The 24,196-nt window shown below is 45.7% G+C and overlaps 1 protein-coding gene across 1 annotated transcript in view; it reads left to right on the top strand.

Annotated features, from left to right (window-relative positions):
- Positions 1 to 14,618: 14,618 nt before the first annotated feature.
- The window catches only part of BRINP1 (BMP/retinoic acid inducible neural specific 1), an 89,594-nt gene continuing 80,016 nt past the window's right edge, over positions 14,619 to 24,196 (top strand). The window contains exon 1 of the mRNA XM_074846419.1: positions 14,619 to 14,993. The gene's annotated coding sequence lies outside the window, so the exon portion shown is untranslated. The remainder of the gene's footprint in view (positions 14,994 to 24,196) is intronic.

Here is a 24,196-nt window from a genome sequence, read left to right as displayed (position 1 = left end):
ATTCCTCTATTTGCTGTAACCAATTAAACAAAAGCTTACTCAGTCCATAAAGAGCAATACCTGGGGAGTGTGGGAGGGAGAGGCATTGTGAAGAGGCATTTTATCTTTGACACAGGCTCCTGGGCAGAGGATTGAAGGTCAATGAGTACACGTCATACTGGGCTGATTGCAGTGTTGACAACTGTTTACTTAATTTTATGAAATTATCAATTGATCTGTGATTGCAGAATCTAATCAATGCTGAGAAACTACAGTGTGTGGAAAAGCCAGTTGGGCTGGATTGTTCACCCTTCCCTGGCTCTGTGGGAGGGGTGTCTCCAGGAACCGTGCAGCTTCCTGGGACAGGAGTTAATGCCACTTTCCCTTTTACAGCTTGGTAGGATGACAACCTTTACTATCAAATGCCTTGTTTCTTAGCTGACAGGTCATCCTGTCCTATTGTGGTTTAATTCAAGGAGCACAAATTTGCTCACCCACTACAGAAAATGACATAGAATTTTGAACGTATTAATGTTATGAAGATACTCACTTGGATTTGGCTCTGGGTGAAAAGTTTGCATATCACAAAAGAAGTCTCTGGCAACATTTTAAAGTAATTGAAGATCTCTGGGTATTGGCAATTCCATATCCCCAAGAAAGCAGTGCAAATTTCATCTTATGACAGTAATTATTAAAGAATGTTCAACAAACTTCCCATAAAAGGAAGCCACCATCTCTGAAACAAGACAACCCTTGGGAATGCTCAGCAGTGTTTGCTGGAGCCTGAGAATGGAGTCAGAAAGGAGTATGGAACATCAGCAAGGGAAAATCTGATAATTTGTATTATTTACAAAATAATGAAAAGTGCAAGGTTTATCAAAAGGCATCCTGACAAAATATGGGAAAAAAGGACTTTATCAGTAATGTGCACTGGTGTAATATTAACTGGGTTGTTATAAATCTCATAATATCAATTACTTTCTGAAAGACCCAGATCCAGGTGTCATGATTTGGATAGTTCATCTTTTAGCTACTTTAAGAATCAAGTTTTCTGTTTTCATAGCAGAAAAGTTAGAAAATATCTTTTGTGACCCTTCTAAAGGATCAGAAAATAGAAGTAAAATAAAATATCTTTTTCTGTTTAAGTTAGTTTTGTATTTTTGAGAAAGTACCTTACACAGACTGTAGAGAAAAATGTTGTAATTCTTTAAATGCTTGAACTTATCAGTACTGAGCAACATGGAACTGGTGTCAATGTATGGATTTTTCTCCTGAAGCTTTCCCTTCAGAAGACTGAACAACCTCCTACGTCACCATTCTTTTTCTATCAGGATATAGTATTTTTTTAGCTATCTATACTATTTTTTCCTATATTATTTTCTAATCTAAGTACACAGCACTTCCCTTTCAACTCCTTTGCTCTGTCACTGGAAGAGAAATTATGCAGAAGTTGCGGTCCAGCGTTAACCAACCATTAATTAAAAGAATAATGGCACAAATGTTACTTCTACACTTTTGTAAGCATTCCTGCACACCTCAGCCTTCCAAAGTTGGTAAGCTTGACAAGATCCAGAACGCCAGGTGGGGTGATATTGATGATTTTGCCTGCTCTGACTAACCTTCAAAAGGCAGAAAGAACACGCATTAAGAAACCTTAGGAACATTCTCCTTGTTTTGTGTAGCAACTGATGAAACTACTGCAGTGAAAAAAATCAGGAAAACATTTCCATTAACTGCTATAGGAGAGCAATTCAGAGTTCTTGCAAAGACCAGGGCTCTATTGTGCTAGGGGATGCTCAGACACATAAGTAGAGACATACCTGGTCCGAGGAGATTCCTGTCTGAATAGTCAGATGAGTTTTTGGAATCCAGAATATTCTAAAATTCTGTTTTCCAAGGTAACAGTACTGACTTAAGAATACAAGGCTTTTAAAATCAACAATAATGAAGGGATTTGGAATGGTGGAGTGTGACCTTTCTTCTGCAATGTAAGATTTGTTTGTTGGGGTTTTGGATGTATAAATGGACTGTTTTTTTGCCAAATGATGGAAGCAATTCTCGTGTAATCAAAATGAAGCAAATAGACAAACCCTTGACATAATAGACAATAAACAAAGCCCTGACAGTAAGCTTCAGCTTATTGAAGCTCCATATATATGGAGCTTATAATGACAACTCAGACCAAAACAAAAACCCTTCTCTGAAATAGCGAAGAAAAAAAAACAAAAAAGGAGAAATTAGTTTTTCCTAGTCCCCTGCTTTGCAAAAGTGAAGGTAACTGTTCAGAGTCATGCTGGGGGTTGCTCAAGCAGTGAAGTTGTGATAATTGAAATTGGTACCTGTGTTCAAACACCTGCCAGAGTAGTCCTCTACCTTCATAGCCAGGTTTCTAAGCCTCTCTGGTACCCTACCACCAGTTGGCAGAAAACAGCTGTATCAGTTAAGTCCCACTGCTTTATTTCCAAGACCATGGTTCTTCTCAGAAGGCAGCAGAGAAATTGGAGAGGTTATCCCATGCCCTCTCCTGATCTGATTGAGGTGGCTCTAGGAAGCAAATGTATTTCCACTCTCCTTTTAAAATGTTTTACAGTTTAATAAAATGGAAAATCAAATTGCAAGAGAACAAAATGATTTTCATAAAAATTGTTGTGGGCAAAGGGGTCCTTTGGATAATAGCACTTTTATCTCTGTTTTTGAATCTTCAGGCTGCCCTAAATGCATGTAATAACAGTAAGTCATTCACAACATGCACATTCTCACAGAATTACTGTATTAAACAACTGTGTTAAACTGGTGGGGAGCAAAGGTATATCTTTTTTTATTATCCCTGCAAACAGAACAGAAGCTGATTGGTAGAAGCTGGCCTTGCTGCCATGGATAGATAAGATCTAAGCTTATGGAGGTCAGCTCGGACAGTCATCATTTACTGCTCGGAAACACTGTCCTGCAGTCACACAAAACTGCAGGTGGAGGAATGGAAATACATGGTGACATCTGGGGAGCCATAGTGGTGGAAGGGGCTTTTTTTTCTTTCATGGTAGAGATTTATACTTATAGACTACAAGTCAGACTGGAGAGCCATGGAGATGAGTCTTCCCTCTTAATCAGAAACGTTAAAACAAATCCTCAGTCAACAGTCTCTGCACAACCTGTACTGTTACTAACTAAGTTCAGGCTCTGGCTAAAACTAAAATGACTTTTTATCATTACAGCTGAGTCAAAGAACTGGAGAGCACTGAGTAAGCTGGTGATGATGGGGTGGGACTGTTGTCCTCAGAGCCCCTCTCCTTGTCCTGTCTCAAGTTACTTCTGCAATACATTGTCTGCAAGGGAAAGGGAATGTGACTGTAGATATGTGTGTGCTCCAGAGGCAAAGCATGGTCATTCCTCAATGCCAGCCCCTGCTCAGGGTTTACAGAGCAGAGATGGACAGAAATCACACTGCAGTCCTGCTATCTGCATTTCCCTTTGTGTGTCAAAGAGCACAGGGACTGTGGTTCTTTTCCCCCCCTACCTTGAATATCAGTCAGTAGGACAGAGGGACAGAGGGTCAAGCACAGGGGATGGGAGGAATGAGAAATGCATAAGGCTGATCCACAGTGTCCTTTCCTACAAACTGTATCTCAAGGAGTACTCTGCTCAGTACTCAGTAAAGATCCAGGGAGATCATGTGAGGACTAAGTAAGACCCAAGTCAGAGTCCCAGACTCTGACCTCCTGGACTCATCTGCACAACCCATGGTGTCAGACTAAAAGTTTCTTTCTCTTTGTTTTTACTGTAAGTAGAATCCCAAGACTGAGAAGTTTTGTTGAAGTGAAAACCTTTTCCCTGCAAAGTTTGGTGTCAAAAGACTGACATTTTTGAGTGAAAAAACATTTCATCAGGGAATGTACATCCATCTCTATTCTGTAGGTATTGGTCAGTTTGTATGTTTATAACGAGTGCTGAGAAAGGAACATTTTGTCTCCTGTGAATACGGCCTGTTTGGGGAAACTATGTTTTTGATGGATTGCTCTCAGACCTCTCTGTTATTAGAGATGTTTCCCTGTTTGGACTCCAAGGGGTGGAAAAGTTTATCTTTAACAGCAGGAAGCAGATATATCATCATGTGGTAGAAATATTTCCCTCCATGTTGAGAGCTCTTTAGTAACATTTCGGTGGAGAATAATTTTGAATTTTTCCTTTTCCCTTAAATTGTGAAACCTTTCCTAGTAGACCCTCAAAAGAAACACTGGCAGAGCTGAGGTGGTGAAAATGGGAACAACCTGTTATCTCTAGGGCCTCTAGACTTCCTTTATACACAAAGCCATGTTAGTTAATTCTTCACTTATTTCTGATGATATGAAGTCTTGGGTTTTGAGGCACTATGGACTGAAAGCTTCCATTAGAAGGTTGATCCAGGGGTTAGGAAACAGGCTTTCTATTTTGGAAATAATGGTTAAATTTGCTGTCTGGACACATCTTTTCTATGTTACTTTAAGGATAAGTCCCCTCAGGTTGTCAGGTTCTCATATATAAAAATGATAAGAATATTTCCACCTTATTCTAAATGTGTTATGAAATAAATCTAGAAGATTGAGGCTTTCTGTCTCCCTGTGTGCACACATATACATACCTACACTCCCTCCTCCCTTTCTGCAGAGACATTACTTCATTGTTACAGTAGATTCACAGCTTCTAAGAGGCAAAAGTGTTGGCTTGTCCCTGAACCTTCTTTTCTCTTTGCTGTGCAAAATAACATTCTAAAGATGACACAAAATTCTGCCACCAGACATCAATTTCACGGTGCTCTCTGTAGCTGAGGCACATCCTGGTTGAATGTGACTGTGAATAAGCTCATCAAAAGAGGAGTTTGTCCACTAAGATCTGAATCAAGTGGTACATAGTATAACAATGTGGGTCAAAATTCATTAACTGTATTTCCTAGTTATAGTTATGTATAATACATAAATAATGCTCAAATATTAATCAAACGATGTATTATTAATTATCATTCCTATTATTTGAGTCTGAAGAACTATAATATATTTTGGCCTAAACATAGGTGCTTTTTTGCTCTTCTTTTAGTCTATAACAAGCTGATGTATTTCTGTGTGGAGAACACAAAGCATGACATTACAGAACTGGGCTGGGAAAGCCAAAACCTGTTCCAGTGATCCACGGGGCAATTCTGATTAATGCTCTGACAGCTCTTGCTTGAGTTTCCCTACCTGCAGAAGTAATATGGAAACGGTGTCTCGTTAGAGTGAAGCTAAATTTATGTTTGTTAAGTACCTTCAGAATAGAGGTGTTTGGAGCTATACAAAGCAGCTAAGTGTGCATCTATGCACATTCTGACATACACTACCCTTTCTCAGGAAAAGACTGTAATAGAATATTTTGCCCAGTCAGAGGATTTGAGTCTATCTCACCTTCAGCATCAGGGTCAGCACAACCTCATGTCCTAACATATTGCTCTTCTAAGAGTCTAGGGAACATCTCACCCAAGGGAACCTCAGGGCGCTGTGGATATATAAGCAGGGTCTCACCATATTTGGGGTTATCTTGTACACAATTCTCCACCTACCATTTCACTGGTGAGTGCACCGATTGGGAGTTTTGTCTATGGGTCCAATTAGAAACCCACTTGAAATCAAGAGGAGTCTTTCCTTTCAGCAAGCAGGATTTGAATGTGATAGTTTGCAAGACTGCTTGGGCCTCACTGGGATGAAAGGCACCGTCCTGAAATGTAATACAAAAAAGTTCCTTCTTCCACACATTCCTATTCACATGAATATAGGTACATCCACCTACTTCAGTACACTGAAATGAATATCTGCTATAAGAATAAAGCTTATCAAAGCCTAAACACAGTACAATCAGCCACGGTACAATCAGCCTTCTATGTAGATGCAAAACCTTACTGAGCAGCAGCAAAAAGAATTAAACTCAACAGAGGAAGACAGAGACTCATTAAAAAGAGTTATAACAAATCAGTTATCAGACGTTTAAAGAATAAACTTGTTAGAATAAACCTGTTAAATAAATCCTCAGCAAAGCTAATTAGGTCGGTGTTACATTGGCACAATGGCTCCCTTCTTCCATAGAAGACTTAACGATAGCATAAGCCTGTTAAAGGAATACACTAAGTATACAATAAGCCAGCTATTTAAAGGATACCTCAGTCAGTTCATCCTCTAAATCTGACCTACCTACAAATTGTCACTGGTGAGAAATATCTCCCAGGCTCCGAATGCCTATTGAAAACGCAGGCCCGTGTGCCTTGTCGTTTGTGAGAGAGACATCTATGGATGCACCCCTTTTTCCAAACAAAGGGACTGGTGACAGTTGTTGAAGAACTACATGATTGAGGGGTTTTTGTTTTCCTTTCTCTCTGTGTTGTACTCAAGGTGCAGATTAACCAACTGAACCTATTCTGAAAGCTTTAATGACAATATTGATCAACTATTGGTGAAGCAGCAAGGAAAGAATGAGAATAAAAATAATTACTTTGCCCCTATATAGTGGCTTTTGTCAGTGCATGTGTAAGGATGGATGGTTTGGAGATTAAAGACGTTTAACTGAGGCTTAGAATATCTGGGTTTGTCCCAGTTCTGCCTCTGGTTTTGTGTAAAACATACTCTTTCTACATCCCTCTCATAAACAACAGGGTGAACAGCAGGGTGACAACTGCTTCCTTTTGATTTCACGTGTTGCAATACTGAGGTCTGTGAGGCAAGCCTTAGAACTTCCCTCAAGATGATCTACAAAGCCAAATGAGGCTTTGGTGGAGTGTGTTAGCATTCCTGGATTGGCTTAGTCTTGCTAGCGTGGGTAACTGCAGGAGTAGAGATGTAGGTGCAAACCATGATGCTTTCAGTCCTAAGATTTTTGCAAATACCTCAATATGTTGCTACCATCGTGCCTTCATGCTGCTGTGTAGACAAAAATCTGGGTGAGTAACTGCAGTCAGCTCAGTTCTGGCTTCTAGGTGAAAGTTATACAAACAATAACCCTGCCAAAAGGAGAGCATTAGATTGGTGTATTATCACTTATATTACATAGATGGAGGCAGAAACGAACAAGAGTAAAAGTGAACCCCTTGAGATTATGTGGCCATCCAGCAGCAGAGCCAAAAAAAGAACCCAGGTGTCCACGCTGGTCCTGCACATTTTATGCAATAGATCACTCCCTCCATAGGTGAACTGTTTCTTTTCCTCAAGAAACATGGGAAGAGTTAAATGCTGACTGGCTTGGAGGGAAATGATCTAAAACTCGCAGGTAAAGAAATGTTTATTTCTGGAGAAGGTGTCACAAGCAAAAGAAAAGCTTGAAAACAAGAATTGAACACTACATAAAGAAACACTTGACAGGCACAGCCCTTTAAGTTGCCTTGAGTGTCTGTGTGCAGAATTCATTGCTGGCAACCGAAAAACAGTGTCGGCTCTAAAGGCTGAACCTAGGGTAGGAATCTGCTGTAACAGCGCTGGGACACTGGGGATGACAGTGCTCCAGGGGAGACATCTGGGCTGGTTCAGAGCTGCCATGGACAAAGGGATACCAAGAGGGGAAAAGATGGGAAATAAGAGCCTGCAGGATCCCCTAGACTGAATTTCTGCCTAATGTTCAACCCACTCCTGAAGAAGTGCAGTGAATGAAATGTTCGGTATGGAAAGGTGGAACATGCTGGTACTAGAGTGTGTCTGGACAGCAGGAGGTGAAGAAGCATGTAGGCAAAGTTCCTTGTTAGTAATATTAGCATTAGCACGGAAAGGTAGCAGCTGAGTTCAGGACTGCTCAGGGAGAGGTGTGCATACACAGAGTAAGTAGCAGTCTTTGCTTTGGGAAGCATCCAAATAAAATAAACAAGATGGAGTTTTTATACACACTCTTTAAAATGCTGCTTGGGAAACTGTGGCATAAAAGCTACATCTAAACCGTCTGGCAGTTTCACACTGCACACTAAGATCTTGGTCCTAGACACCTGGGTAGGGTACACTGTGGCTTGTTCTTGGTTTACTTGACCGTGTTTCTGGAAACAGACACGTGAATATTTTGCCTTGTCCTTTCCTGATTGGGCCACTAACCAGAATGGCCTGAGAGGCTGTGTTTATGCAGAGATTTTGTAAAGCACTTAGATGTATGTCTTTCAACATAGTTCTTGAAAATCGATCACATCAACTTTTTCTTAACAAGATGAAAAGTCACTATTGTATGTGAGAAATAACGTTGCTCAAGGCATGTGGTGACTGTATGGTAACAATAACCCCGCTTCTCAGGGTGCTGGTATGCACCAGCTATCAACCTTGTGACTCACTGCATACCTGAGGCAAAGTGCAGTTATCTCAGAGTAGCAGCACACTCTAAAACATGTAATTTCTTAGTGATTCAGATTCAAATTTTCTCCCAAATGAATAATAAATGATACCCAGGGGGGAAAATATACTTCTTACTCCTCTTCCTATATTGAATATTTGCCAGGTATATCGGTTTGTCCAAAGATAATGGTGATAGTCCATTCTGACTTAGACTACTGTTGATGAAAAAGTGCACTTTGGTTGCCTGAATCTGTTGTAAAGTGGCGGAGTCCCTGCCCTGGTGATTTGGATCCTTGGGCTCCAGAAAATGGAATTTACCCCCTTTGTTGTGTGACAGATACCCAGGTGGCTTGGTCACTATTTATAAACCGGAGATAAAAAGACAAAGCCATGTTTTCCGGATGCTGGAAAGAAAAAAAAAAAAAAAAAGCCTGTACAATTACAATATATCAGCATCAATTTAACAGTCATGCAGTTGAATGTGTATATATGTTATGACCTGATTTTATGCTGTGGGTGGTACCATTGTTCTGTACTACCATCTGATCATATGACCTTAGCATAGCCCTGCTAGATGTGCACTGGCTTTTCTTGGGTAAATCAGGAAAGAAGCACTGATCCTCTAACTCTCACTGACATGATTCAGAATTGGCTTAAACTACAGATGACAGTGGCTGTCCACGCCCTCCAGCAATCCCTGTTGATCAAGCTAAGAGATCTCTTTCTCATGCTTGGTTCATAAACATCAGGAGATATCAGTGCCTCTTGCTTTGCCATCTCCTTTGCAATGAACATTTTTGGGGCTGTGGGAGATACAGAACAGACGCAAGAACATAGATATGTTGGAGTGAGGAATAAGGAAAAAAAAGCTCAATTGAACATTCTAGTCCCTGCATTTGACTGCATGCGGTTTTCATCTACCAACATTTTTTTTGGAGTGGTCTGAAGTGCTGAGTGATTGCAGATAGAGGCAGAGCGAGGCTTGAAGCCTTCTGTGCAGTGTACAGCTCATGATGGGCTGGGAGTTACGAGTAGTTCCCTTTTGAAAGCCTTAGTCCAAGTTCAGAAGGAAACTAAGCTGCAGGTGATGAATACTGATGACTTGTACTTGGTACCACACAATAGTAACAATAGAGAATATGAAAGATTGTTAATAAAGAGGATGGATTTATGACTAAGACGGGAAAATCAGCAGACATGGGTTCGTTTGCTTGCTCTTCCGTGCCCCTCAGCATTAGAGGAAAGTATTCAACTCCTCTAGCTTCATCCCTCTAAAATTTAGGAATTCAGTCTGAGCTGCTGATTTGGTTCCCTTTAGAGTCAACACAGAAAGAGCCAATTTCAGAAGGAAATTCATCCCATGTTGAAGATAGTGTCTAACATAACAGGAAGATTGGAGTTAAAATTACCCCTTTCTGTTAACTGGAGAGAATATTTAGACAAAAGCCTGACGCCAAATGCCTAGTCTGTTCTAATTCTCCATGAATTCAATGGATTAAATCATTAATTTTGCATCAGTTAGCCTTGGCCAGGAACCTTCATATCAATGACAGTTGGGAAGCAATCTTCTGAGCTGGAAAACAATCAGTTCTCACTGTTCTTTCTGCCCACTACATTTTCCTAGAACTGACCTTATAGTGGTCGCTGTCTTATTTTAGTCTCCAATGAGAGACAAACCATTATTATTTCTTTTTCACAAGACATCTGCTTCCTACCCGAGACCAGTAGGGAAAATTCTAAAAAAGCTAATCAGAAAGCTAGATCTCAGGAGATTGAGAATCTCGTTCTGCAATCCCCAGAAGCTCATGGGGCTCAGAACAAGTACCCTGAAAGGTGAGTGCCTAGGACAGCTGAAGTTCAATTTCGAAGCTGTGACATTTCTTCCTTTGTTAGTTTGATGCTGGAAAGGGATTTATCTCAAAAGTTAGATTTGGGATATGTTAATTTAGGAGCAGTGCAAAGATGGAGAAGCACCTACTTTAAGTTTAGTGAGTTCAGTGTTTTTCAGGCTTCCAGAGCTGCACTGAGGATGATTCAGTTTAATGCAGAGGAACCAGCTGTCAGAAACTCCTTTCAGGGAAAAAAACCCCACAAAAACCAATTCCAAACCATTTCTTCCCACTCTGCTGGGAACTGCCAACATTTTTCTTAGCTTGGCAGGGGATTCCAGCCTTCCCCCCAACCCCTGCTCAAGCCTTGACTGTAAACCTTTAATTCTGCATTGGGAATGGTGGAAACAGTCTTTGCTAGCTCCTTGCCTCTTAGCCCTGACCCTTGAGCCCACTCCCAGACTTCTTCCCACCATCCATCAAAACAGCCTGGTATTGTCTGGCCACACAGCCCTTCATATCACCCATCCCGCTTTGTGAACAGTGAGACACCCACCCATGTGCTAAGGGGTACCAACAGCAAATTAATATGGTTGGTGCTTAGGAGTTAGATATCTCTGCAGCCAACACAAAGCACAGTCTAAATAAGATCACTACTTACTGTGATAATGTTTGCAGAGGAGAAAGAGGAAATACATTTCACAAGAGACTGGGAGAGCACCAGAATATCAATACAATGCTCACAAAGCAAGTTTAATCCATTTTTAGCCTATAATAAACAATGAAGTCTGCAAAACCTTGACAAGAATACATTCTGCATCCTCAAGGAGGGCAACACAACAGGATATGTGGAAAGAAAAAAGTTTGCCAGTAGCATGAGAAGAACGCAGAGTAGGATCTGATTATTTTCACCAGCTCATGGGACTCTGAAGTGAGTTTTTGCTGTAGAAACACAAATAGAAATGAAGTATTCACTGTATGCAGTTGGCTCATACAGCTCCTTTTGCACCAGATAATGGCACTTTGTACTGGCCTGTCTGGGATAGAGTTAATTTCCTTTATAGCAGCTCATGTGGCTCTGTGTTTTAGATTTGTGACCAAAACAAATGCTGTTAACACGCTGATGTTTTAGCTATTGCTGAACAGTGTTTGCACAATATCAAGGCCTTCTCTGTTTCTCACTCTGCTCCCCCAGTACATAGATTGGGGGGTGCACAAGAGGTTGGGAGGGGACACGACCAAGTGAGTGAACTGAGCTGACCAAAGAGATATTCCATGCTATATAACATTGTGCTCAGCAATAAAAAGGGAAAAAGGGGGATTTTAGTTAAGTTAGCCAACTTTTACTTGGGAACCAGCTGGGTATTGGTCTACCCGTGGGATTTGGTGAGTGACTGACTTCGCATCACTTGTTTTGTTTTCTCTTTCTCATCTTCTACTGCTCCTTCAGGTATTAACAAATTTTCTTCTGGCCACCAAGTTTTCTTGCTTTTACTCATCCTTCCCTCTTCCCCCATCCCACTGGAGTGGGGGGTGTGGGCAGCAAGCAAGCAGCTGTGCAGTGTGTAGTTGAATACTGTAGTTAACCCACACCCACAACACACTTGGAGCACACAGTGGAAACCCATTTGCTCATTTTAGTGGCAGCTGTTATGTGAACAACATGGACACTTCTCTCTGCTTTCTAGATCTCTCAGTTTCATGTGACGTCTTCCTAAACTTCTAATTGACCGTCCAAAATACTGTTTCTCCATCCTTGCCACCACCATAATTTTTATTTTTTTTTTGTGTGTGTAGTGCTTGCAAATGGGAGACTCTCTTTTTACAGCATGTGTGTTGTGAATTTCTGTTCTCCTTCACATCCTCCCTTGATTGACTAGTTTCTATTTTCTTCATGGGAAGAATATTATAGTTTAAAAAAATCTAAATATTGCTTTTAAGACAACTGTTGAAAGAGGAAAAAGAAAAAAAGGGAGGATTGGACATGCTGAAATTGTTAACAGATCAAAAAAAATGCTTAGTGGAAAAAGAAATAGAAATTCTTGTTCAATGGAGCTTTGCTGATTTGGGGTGAAGATCCAGGCTTTGTTCATTGCAGGGAGAAGGTGAGTTGAAATATCCAAGACTTAAAAGAAGAGACCACTGAAAAGAGAAAGCTACTGAAGTGAAATAATTTTGTTTTTAAAAATGGCATCCAGAAACCTTATCTTTGACACATAAGAACAGACACATAGCTAAATATGCTGTAACCTGCTTAGGTTTCCAAAGCAGCAAATTAAACCAGTGGACTATGCAGTGAGTGTCCATTCAGATGAGCAAAGCTCATTGAACACAACAATACTGTAAGAGAATATGTTGAATACTCAATGCACCAAATAATCCTCTTTTGATACAGAGACAGTAAAAGCTTTTGGGAAAGAGGCAGCAATAGTGTATGAATGAATTGGGGGGAAAAGAGAGAAAACATTCTGGGACAGGAAAATGATGAGCAAAACTACTGTCTTTGCTTTGTTTTATATTTTCCTCTTATTTTATTTTTATGACATTGATAGCAATTCTTATTTCCAGGCAGGACACCGATCCCAAGAGTTTGTTGACTCTTACTTTCTGGAAGAAGGTGTTACTTTGTAGAGAATATTTGAGTCGTTCTCTAGGTCCGTGAGATCTTTGGGTGCCTGAAGAGTATCATCTTACCTGTTTTCTCTCACTCCCGCTTCACAGGAATATGAAATATCAGGCTGGGTGGTGCCAGATCCTGCTAGGCCCAATCGCACAATAGCCTGCTCAGATGCGGTGCGGAAAGACACCCAGTATTGTTGCATTAGTTGAATCGGTAAATCCTGTGTGACTACAGCGCTTGTTCATGGAGCCTTTGCTTTGATCTCAAACAACCTCACGTAGGACAGAAGGATTCCTCTTCCATTTCTGGTAAAGGCCAAGAACACAATGAAAGAACACACTACTGATAACCCCAAATACCATTTATTTGTTTAAAAAAGTTGCTTTGCACTTGTTTATATGTTCTATATAAGACCTGATCCCTCAATCTCCTCTGCCATGATGTAAGCCTTCTCTGTGGCCTCGTACCAGGGCAATCTGTGAGAATCAATTCAGCCTTTTATTTGAGCCGATGTGACAGGATCAGGGGTGGCTTACCAGGAAGTGTGCTTTGCAGCTGAACAGTCACTTGGAAAAAAGTAAAACTCAGGAGCTTTGGGTACACTGAAACTGAGATAAGCTAAGCTTCAGCCCTATCGGAACAGCCTGGAGTTTAACCAAACAGCTTCTAATTCTGCTTAGGAAAGATTTACTGAAGATTTAGCTTAAGACAATGTTCTGTAGCCACAGGGGATGGATGAGAGAAGGGCAGAGTGTCCTTGCAGGCCAGAGAAGGGGGATGGAAGGAGGGCGTCTCCCATTGCCCTCCTCGCCCCATATACCCTGCATAAGGTGATTTTTTTTCCCTTCTGTCAGCACAGCACAGCTTCTCCGAGGGGTCCCTGGCTGGAACCCTCACACATCGGCGGCAATTGTTAAACCCTCTTCCCACGCTGGGCTGCCTTTGCTGAGCTGCCGGGATTGGGCTGGATGGGTCATGTCCTTGAGGCACCCTCGTCTGCCTTCCCCATCCCAAACCTTCCCCGAGCCCAGCGGTGGGAATTCCGCCGGCCCTGCCAGGCGCGCTCACCCCAGCAGCCGGGCCCGGAGCCGCCGGGACCGCCCGCTGCCTCCCGGGGCGGCTGGGCCGGGCTCGGCTGGGCTCGGCTCGGCTGGGCTCGGCTCGGCTGGGCTCGGCTCGGCTGGGCCGGGCTCTCCCGGTGGCGGGGGGGGGCGGAGCCCCGGGCCCGTCACCGCCCCCCCGGGCCGACGCTGTCCGCGGTGCTGAACCGCGCCCGCACGGCCGGGCGGGGGGGGGGCGACTCCTTCCCCCGCCCCCCCGAGCGGAGGGGGCACCCCGAGTGTGGAGTCGGGCTGGGGGACAGCCTGCCCTCCCCACATCACCCCCCCATACTCCCCCACACCCCCCCGCCATCAGCTGCCGGCTCGGCGGATCGGGCGCCGTGCTGCCTGGCTCCGGTGAGGAGAAAATCGAGGAGATGGGGGGGGAGAGAAAAAAAAAAAAAAAAATTAAATGGGGATGCCTGGAATCGCAACCTGTCCTGATGTAGTCTCCTCCCCAAATCCGAGGGGCAGACAAGTTTAGATCCCCCACAGCCCCGTCCAGCGGCCCTTCCCGGTCTCATCCTCCCTTCCCACAGCCCAGGCTCCGTCTGGCCAGAGCTTAAGTCCCTCCTTTTTGCCCCCCCCCCCCCCCCCAGCCCCTCCTCTTCCCTAATTATGTACAAAACAGTTCTTAGAATAAAATGGCCAGGCTGGGGCTCCTCCCTGCTTTCCTCTTCCCCATTCATCCTCTCCAGACCGCTCCAAGCCCCTCCCCCGGTGGCAAGCCCAGCCTCTCGCTTCCCTCCTGGAGCCCTTTTCATTTTTATTTCTAACCCCCTCTCCATTCTCCCTGCTGCCTCTGCTCCTTCCCCCGATGGCTACGAACTGAGCAGCAGAAGAGAGGGGGGGCACAGGAATAAGGGAAGGGGGAAAAAAAAAAAAAAAGCAAGAAAAAAAAAAAAGGAAAAGGAAGAGAGGGGAAAAAAAAAAGGAATTTTTTTTTTTTTTTTGCCTCTGCCCTTAATGCCCGCGATCTGGATCAAGGAAGGGGATTTTCTGTCTGAGCATGAAAAGGACTGCTAGAGCCCCAGGATTTTCACGCCTGCATTATCAGCCCAGCACCCAGTATGCGAGCTGGACAGAGAAGCTCTCCCACAAGTTCCTACCGAGCCGAATAAAACCCACGGGCGACCCGATCTCCGCCAGAGAGGGACATTAGCATCAGGTAAGGCGAGCGCTGCGCTGCGGCTGCAGCGATGTCCCTGCCCCGGGCTCCCCGTCCTGCCTCGGCCGCGTTGTGTAACGCGCCCCGCGGCGCCTCTCCGCGCCCAGCCGCGCACACCTTCGCCTTCCGCGTTGTACCCCCGCCCTGGGCAGCGCGGAGTTACGTGGGGGGGGTGGCGGGGGGGTGGATGGCAGGAGTCCCGCAGCCCGGTTAGCGATTGCGTGTGCGTGCGGGTGGTGAGCGTGGGGCCGAGATTCGCCGGCACTGGGAGGAGTGGGAAGACTGGGAGCGCTGGTTCCGACGGGGGCAAGACGCAGCCCCCGGAGGATGCCCGGCAAGAGGGGTTCAGCCCCCGACTCGGCTGGGCTGGCGGCGAGGCGGGGGTGGGAGGTAGCCAGGCTCCATCTGTATTCCGGAGTATCGATACATCCCGGAGGGGGGGGACCGTCCCCAAGGAGATGGTGTCATCTCCACTTAATCCACTGCTCCGTTTTAGCAAGTGACAAGCAAATCGCGGAGGAAAAGGAAAGTCTGTCGCCTTGAATCCCACACTGGGCTGATTGCCTCTACTTCTGGTAGGGACTGGGAGACAGCGGCAGAGCCGGGGGAGGGCAGCGATGGCGGGGGGGGGGGGCTGCATCCCACAGCGCAGGAGATTGGTTTTCCCCGGCTCAGCTCTCAGCGCTGCTCGCGAGGCTGGTGTGGAGCATAACTTTGCCTTTTCCAGTCCATGGGGAATAGGGGGACAGAGGGCATCTCCACGCCATTACATCATCCCCGAGGTCCAGCACAGCCTGGGTCTAAAGACCCCGCGACGATCCGAAGAGATCTGTAGGTGTGAGAGTGTGTTTTGGCTTTGGAGAGTCCCTCCGTGCCTTGACTTGGGAGTGGGGAAGGGGAGGGGATGTCACTTCCTAGGTGCAGTCTCCTCTCCATGGAGAGAAATAAGCAGCAGATGAACCGCTGGCAGTCTTAATGTATGAATTTAGCCTTGTGATTGACATCTGCACCAGGCAGGACAGAAGGGTCCTTCATGCTTTACTCTGGCTGCTCTTCTGGGTGCATAATAATAATTTGTTAATGGCAGTAAAGCTGCTTTCCCAAGAGTTGTAGAGAAGTATTTGGGGGATGGTGAGAGGAGGAGGTAGTGAGTAAAGAAGAGATGAGGCTTTGGTGTAAGAAATATGAAAGGTTGGGATTTTTTGTGTTTGATTTTTTTATTTGTTTAAATTCCTTATCAAGGAAAAAGATTGATCAGATCTGCTTGTGAGTGACAGACAGACAAACCTGGACTCTCTCCCTCCCACACACCGCACAGACGAGCAGTCGTGGTCTGCCTCGCATGCATGTACACGCTAAGCACACAAAACACACGCCGTGGGGCTCGCCCCGACCACCCCACGCTTAAACGCAGCATCTTGGTCTGGCTCCCGCATGGATGCAAGCACCTATTCAAGCTGTGCAGCCCCGCAGTTCCCCCGCACTCCGACACACAGACTTGATCTACAGATGAGCACACACCGTAACATGCAGAAATAACTGCTTTGATATTCTTTTTATTCAAACCAAACATTTGGATATTCACAGGAGCACACTCATGCTGTCGTCTTTGCAGGTCTGTCAGTAGGTGTTTGCTCCTCCAGCGTAGTCTTCTCCCTTGTAGTTAGTCCCAGGCATCGATTTGGGGTTTGTCTGACTCCAAAGCCCTTTGCGACTCAGCAGAAAAAGCCTGGTCACATTTTGTGTGTCCACATTTGTTTTACTGCTCTTTGCATGTTCCCAGGACTCAGTAATGGTTCCAGTACTGGAACAGACAAGCAGCAGCCAGGGGACCGGGGAATGGCTGGGGGAGCACTGGCAATCCCAGACCCATCGTGCCCTCTCTGATCAAGAGCTGGAGTCTGTGAGTATGGGAAGTGCTCTGCCAGAGTTACGCTGCTTTTTTCGTCCGCGAGTGTGTATGTGAGCACACGCACCTAGAGCTAAAACACGCGCAGTGCAAGGCTCCACTTCAGCCTTACCCTGGTTCAGAGCAGAACCCTCCCATCCTCAGAGTACAAATACTCCCGTGCCTTTGCAAGCCCCTTCAGTCAGAAAGGGCGCAGGGGAGGTGATGTCACTGCTGTTAGATGTATTTAACCAGCATCCCCCTCTGACCTTCCTCCCTTTCCCCTCTTTCCATCGGGCCTAGTGAGGAGGCTGTGCACCCCTCCAAGAGCAGGAATATAATAAGCCCGGCTCAAGTCTGCGTTAAAACTTTGGCAAGGAGGAACATATGATGAATTGGCCTGCTATAGGTAAAAGGTGTCCCAAAAGAGGTGACAGAGAGTGTATCTGTGTTCCCTCCTCACCTCCACTGTTTACTACATTGGAAGTATGTGTAAGGCTGACGCTAAGCACTACGCAGGAATGGGTCTGCCAGCAGACAATAATCATTGTTGTCTGTGTAACAGAAATAGTTCAAAGCCAAATCCTTCCGTCTTTGCTCAGGCAGAAGCGCCGCTGCCTGCTCTGGGTGCCTTGCTCAGGGAAGCGCTGCAGAAACTGCCTCCAGTCCAGAACCGGCGCATCCGAACGCCTCTCCCTGCCCGCCTCCAGAGCGGGATGTGGATTTGTAGAGTTTAGCCAGGGCTCTCTGGCGACACGGCGTTTGCAGCTGCTGCAGAGGCGCTAAGAAGACAGGAAAAAATAATTAAAAATAAAAAAAACGCTAAAGATCAGAAATGAGGGTGAAGAGCCCCAAAACCAGCCCGAGGCGTGACATTCGTAGACGAAAAAGCAGGGAGGGAGACGCTCCGCCGCCGACCCCCCCGCGGGAAGGACACCCCCCCTCCGCGCAGCTCCGCGCAGCTCCGCGCAGCTCCGCGCCCCGTTGCGCCAGCGCGCAGCCCCTCCGCGGCGGCGGAGCGGTCGGCGCCGCCGTGGCCCAGGAGGGGGCGCTGTGGCTCCACGCAGCGCCGGGGCGCGGAGCGGCGCGGAACGGCGCGGAGCCGGGGACGGGGGGGGTGTGTTCGCCCGCCTCCCCCCTCCTCCCCACACCGCCCCCCCGCTCGCCTGCCCCGGCCTCGCGGAGCCGGAGCCAAGCGCTAATAATAATACGGGGGCGGGAGGGGGGGTGAACGCTAAATAACAACAGGGCTCCTCTTCTCCAGGCAGCCCAGGTGCAGCTGAATGGGCCGGGGCCGGATCCTGCCCGCTGCAAACCCGCCGGGGCGGGCGGGAGCTCTGCTGAGGATCTGGCCCCATCCATGCAGGAATCTTTTGCCCGGTGATGAAATGCAGCTACTTCTGGGACAGAGCCCAGCAGCTTTTCCGTGCCAGCAAATACTACAGGGGAAGTGAAAAATCACTTCATGCATTGAAAGTGCAGAGATGAACTTAGTGAGGCAGAATATAAATTACCCGGAGTTAGGTAGCTTGTGCCCTGTGGTTTGATTTACACCATCCCTCTTGCTAAAGTATCACGAGATTTTTAACAACCGTAAGGACCTTGGCCCATTTCCTTCCAGGCCACGCTGAGCGGCTTCCCAGAAAGGGAGAATATTCCTGCTCAGAGAGATCTAAACAGACCCACGGACCATGGTCCGATCCTGCCGTTCTTCCTCTCGCCTGGAAGATGGCTGCCGTCCGGCGCAGGATGCTGAGCTACTGACTGGTGCTGAGCTGTGTTAGGGCAAAACGTCTCCTCCCAGCCCTGTGCGATGCTCCAGAGCATTCCCCGATGCCAGGGGAGGTTTTTCCCCGCTTGCTGTGCCTCTGCACTGCCACGTCCAGCCGACCTGGTGGGACTGGAGCTGGGTAGGACAGGGCTGCAGCAGGCTTGCGGCTTGTAATCGGTGAGGAAGAGGGGAAGAGTATCAAGCAGAGAGGCCTGGGGAAGGAAACTGGATATATCTACTGGATGCTTCTGTCTGGAGAGAGTGAAATATGGGCAGCGCTGGACTAGACAAATGAGGTGACATTCACCAGGGTTCAAGAGTAGGCGTAGGATAGCTGTTGCTGACTTGATGGGCTAAGCTGTACTGCTTCAGGGGAGAAAAAGTGCTAGGACTAGTGAGAGGGAGGAACAGGAAAAAGAGCAGGAATCAGAGGAGCAGCTGATTTAGACTGAGCTGAAGACAATTAAAGGACTCAAGTTTACTTCAGGGATGCTGGATCAGATCCTAAGTGAAGGTGGCATAAATTGGGCATAAACGTCATTTTGAGAAGGAGTTAAGAGTCAGGATTCCCTCTGTGGTTGGGTCGGGGGGTTTAATACAACATGTCTAAACCTTTGTGGCCCCCCGCTCAGTGAGCTGTTTTCTTGCAGCCTTGAAGCAGGACCTGCAAGCAGCATCGCAGGAGAGAGAGAAAGACGCTTATTTATTTTTGTTATTTGTTCTTCTGAAGTCATGTGCTCTACATCCATTTTATTGTTGCCTACAAGGCGCAGCTGACAGAGCCCACCTATGCACCAGCCGTGGCCGCGTCTGCTGACAGGCCGGCTCGAAGCGCAGTGCTGGGTGAGACTGGGACCCATGGCGGCACCAGTGCCCCTGCGGCTCTGGTGATGGCTTGACTCTAGGTGTTGACAGAACATTCCCCGATGCTTGAACTCTCATCCACACGATTCCCTGCTCCCATTTCAGAAAAACAACTAGTTGCGCTGCTGATGGATCACCTCTTACAGTGGCAATAGAAATAACAGTAAGTCAGTGCAGCAGCAACTGATGGTAGCAAATAATCTAAACCAGCTTCAAATGGTGGCCTCCAGAGGAGGACAGAGTGAATGGCCTTTGCCAGACACATACTGTTGTTGTCCACTGTTTATATTGGTGATAGAAATGCTGGGCAGAGGTAGAAACCCAGGTGCCAGGAGCACCAGTACAGCTTTCAAGCCCTAGAAAAAATTCTCCCTGTGTGTTAGCAGTGGGCAGTCTTCAGGGGAGTATTGCCATCACAGTGACATCTTTCCTCCCAGAGGTTCACAAATTATAACAAAGCCAGATCTGGGATGACACACACCAAGCAGTGACACAAAAGCTTGCAAACCAAGCTATGAGAGGTTCTCATTCATAAGAGAAGCTCCAGAAAAAAACAATTTGCTCCAGGGCTTTTTGCTGGAAATCAAAACAGACTATAGGAGCAGAGGGAGCTCTCACACTTGCATCCATTGTCCCATACTGTCCAATTTCCAGCAGAGTAGCTCTGGTTCTTGCAGTCTGGTCATGCTTGGGACCTGTCTCATGGCTATCCTGATGGAAGGTGCACTCTTTCACCTGGTGGTTATAGAAGATAAAGCCTGGAGCCTTATGACAGGTCTTCTTATAGCTTGGACTTTTATATCTATGCATATTACAGCTGAAATATGTTGTACAGAGAGTACCTGTGAAAAGCTTGGAACCGCTTGCTGTAAATCATCACAGCCTGTCGAAGCCAGGGGAGTTAACTGGCTTCATGGTGAGTGAGGATCTCTTTCTTAGGGTTTGATTTAGAGTGTGATTTAGAACCTGGCCTGTGCTCTAGACTCTGCTGTGTCCATCATGATTTTGGATGCAGTTTTGGCCAGAAGTCCTGAGTTGGCACAACTGATCCTATTTAGCCATCTCTTTACCCTGCTGGAGCTGCGTATGAGGTTGTCAGATACATTGCTAACATTGGAGACCTTTGTGGTAATTTATCCTTGCAGTTGTGGATGCTGACTTGCTAAGCAGGGTAGAAGACGGGGAGGGTGAGCTTAAAAACCATTGCCTTGCACGGGCAGTACATTCCAGGTGTGGCTGCAGGGCCAGAAGAATAAATAAAAGAAGTTTCTTCAATAGTTCGGAGCAATAGTTAGAAAATTACACAGAAACCAAAACTAACCAAGGAAGGACGGAACAAAATGAACTGTGACCCTAGGGAGGAGGGTGACGATTCAGGGCAGGCCAGAGAACCAGGACGAGCAGGTGTGAATCTTTAGCTGGACTTCTGGGATCAGTGCAAGGGACAGCAGTGAGGCGGGCTACGAGTGCCGGAGCAGCCTGGCTGCTTTCGGCATGTGACTGCTCTTCACGGAGGTACAGATGGTGAGCGGGTAAGCGAAGCCCTCAGACATATGCTGGGGTACATATGTGGCTGTGGGTCCCTCCTGGCTAAGACCACCTCCTTGCCTAGAACATGAGGTTGGTAGAGTTATTCCAGACATTTCTCACACTGGCCTGTGCTGGGGGAGATTTGCAGTCAAAATCAAAGGTGTGTTTTGAGGGAGTGGGAAGAGCTCACAAGGTACAAGGGGAGACTGAAGAATGCTTGAGAAATACTGAGAAAGTCAAAGGAAAGAGCTAACAAAGACAGCATAATGTTTGTGCTAAAATTGTGAGTGGAGATAAAAAAGCAGCAACGAGGATACATGTAACGTAGCCTTAAGACCAGCAGCTATTTCTAGAATTGCTTATGTCATGTCGTCCAGATTCAGAGTTGTTTCTGCAAAACAACTCCAGGCTTCGCTGTTTTATGCCTGAGAATGCTGATAATGTGTTTATCTGCCATTTCCACTCTCTTAAAAGAGAACTATAAAGTATTTGAAAATGATGGTGGGTTGCTATACCATATTTTAGGCCAGTGAATAGATAAATCTAATCAGCCAGGGAAAAGCCACCAGTTAGTATTCTCCCACAGTATTTGTATGCTGCTGGCTTAAAGTAACCTAATAGCAGTAATTTGAGTTCTCCTAAGTATTTGGATAAAATCCTTTTTGTGCATTTAGAGATACACGTGTATCAATCCTCTGCTTTTTTTGGGGGAGAAGAGTTAATGTTAAAAGACAGTGATTGGAACTGGATGTGTTGCTCGGGGTATTTGCTGGTGACATGGAGGAAGGGGTGATACGTTTTGGTGATGGAGCTGAATCGGGCCTTATTAAGACTGGGAAAAACTGACAAGTGGTCTAACCAAACCAGTAGGACATGGAAGGGATCAGAAAGGCATGGATGAGTGTTATCACTGCTGGGATAACATTTCAGCTGTTGGGGGACATGCAAAGTCAGTAGTTGTCTCAGGACTGACAGTGTCACCAGGAAGCCTAGCTCTTGTGGCGATGGCTGTTTCTTTATTCAGTCATTTTATGCATTTGGTTTTCACGATATTCTGCAGTAATGGAATTAGTTATGGATTGCATGCAAACGTATTTTGTTTGGGATTTTTTAGATCTGGTACCACGCAATTTCCTTGGGTGTCTCCAACTTTCTATGAGCAAGAGAAGGAGTGAATAACCATTTCCCATTGTCCATCTCTCCTCTGTTTGTGAATGGATAGACATCAAATCATACCCCTTGTGTAAATGGCATGCAGGCCCCGCTTCTGCAGGGTATGGAATTGAGTGCTTAGCTATTGCTCAAAGGATATCAGATACAGGCTTGCTTTCAAACATGTGCTCAAGTGTCGCTGACCCAGTGCAATCATGACTGCAAAGGGCCTGATTCTGCAACCTGATTCACATAGACAAATTTTTAATTACAGTCCCATGGACATAATGAAACCTGTTTCCAGGATCAAAGTCTAAGCAACAGCAAATCCATACACATGCTGAGTGCAGAGTGAATCATGTTTATGATCTGCCGGAGTTCAGCTTCTTTGTTCCAAAATGCTGGCCAGGAAAGCAGAAGAAATATTCCCCGGGATATTATAAAGACTTACTTATCATCAGAGGGAGAATCAATGGAGATTGATGGCAAATTAGATGGATACTTGAGACATTAAAAGGAAGGATGGAAAATAGAAGTGATATTATAATTGAACCATATTAATATATTTTAAATGGCTTTACAAATATTAACAAGTTAAATAAGGAAAGTCTGGAAATAATAGTTTATTTAGTCCGGGAAAGCTAGGAGTAAGAAGGGACATTTGGGTTCCAGTACAAAAGTATATGAAGGTTAGAATGAAAAGTGATCAGAAGCATTTTAACGCTTTGATGATACAAGAACAAGGGGACACATCAAAATTAAAGGGCACAACTTTTAAAGCAAATTAAAAGGAAATAGTCCTTTCTTCAGTGTATAGTGAAGCTACACAATTCCCTGCTGCAGGATGTCGCTGAGATGAAAGTCTGGATGGATTTGAAGTGTAAAAGGCTACATAACTTTGTAGCAATTAATAGCATTTGCAGCTCTGCAATCTAGGACAATGGTAATCAGATCTCATGCTTCAAAGCAAAAGCTGACCATCTTCTGGGGTCAGGAAGGACATTTTCTCTCTGCATAGAAAGAACATAATATGGTTGGCCAGGTAATATGACTGGATATGGTCGATCCTGCTAGAAGCTATGTCAGCAAGAGATTAGCAAATTGCTTCTGTGGGTGCTGGATTAAGGTATTATAAAAAGGTTTTCATCAATGCCAGACAGAATATCAATCCAACAATCTCTTCTTCTGTGTCAACTCCCACAAAAGTAATTTCACTGATTACAGCAGATATTGAAGTAGGACATAAAATGGGTGGTTATAAGCAGCGGCAATGACCCTGAGCTGCATGTTTCAGTTTCCTCTATCACCACTGTTATCTGCAGGATGGTGCAGAGCTCAAATGAGCCTGGAGTCTTCCAGTGCCAGGTACTGTGCAGATGCAAGCTCCCTGCCCTCGAGGGCCTGCAGTCCAGACAGAGGAGGAGGAAAAGAAGCAGGGAATGGCGTCACCTCTGCTCAGTTCCAGAGAAAGTGCAGCACAAGGCTCAGGGATCAATTGAAATCCTATTAGAGTCAGTGGAAGCATTTCACTTTGCAGGAATAGGGGCTCAGGCTTGGCCTTGACAGATTTTGAAAGCAGTTGGTGGGAAGGTAACAGAACATTTTAGAAAACAGGACCCTAAATATCACAGTGGGATATGCTGAACACTTGGAAAATCAGCCTCCAAGGTGTTTGTAAAATGTCACCTTAAAGAATTTGCCCAAGCTTACGCAGGAAGGCTGCGTCAGAGATAAATGCCTGGGTGCATTAAATCTAGAGATTTAACCAAACTAGGCTTGTAGGAGTGACAGAGTGGAGAGAGATCAGTTACGGAGCCCATTAGTGTCCCATCTCCTCTCCCCACATTTCCTCTCCAGTGCCACAGCCCCCCGCAGCAGAGGGTCCCAAGGTGCCTCCCCCAGACAGAGGTCCACCCTGTCTGCCATGTGCTGGGCACAGTCCTGCATCCTGCCCATGCTCTTCCACCATCGCTGGGTCCATGTTGGTGGGAGGAAGGA

This window comes from Strix aluco, chromosome 20, assembly GCF_031877795.1.
Source record: "Strix aluco isolate bStrAlu1 chromosome 20, bStrAlu1.hap1, whole genome shotgun sequence".
NCBI classification, from domain to species: domain Eukaryota; kingdom Metazoa; phylum Chordata; class Aves; order Strigiformes; family Strigidae; genus Strix; species Strix aluco.
This window is presented reverse-complemented; position numbering and strand designations above follow the sequence as displayed.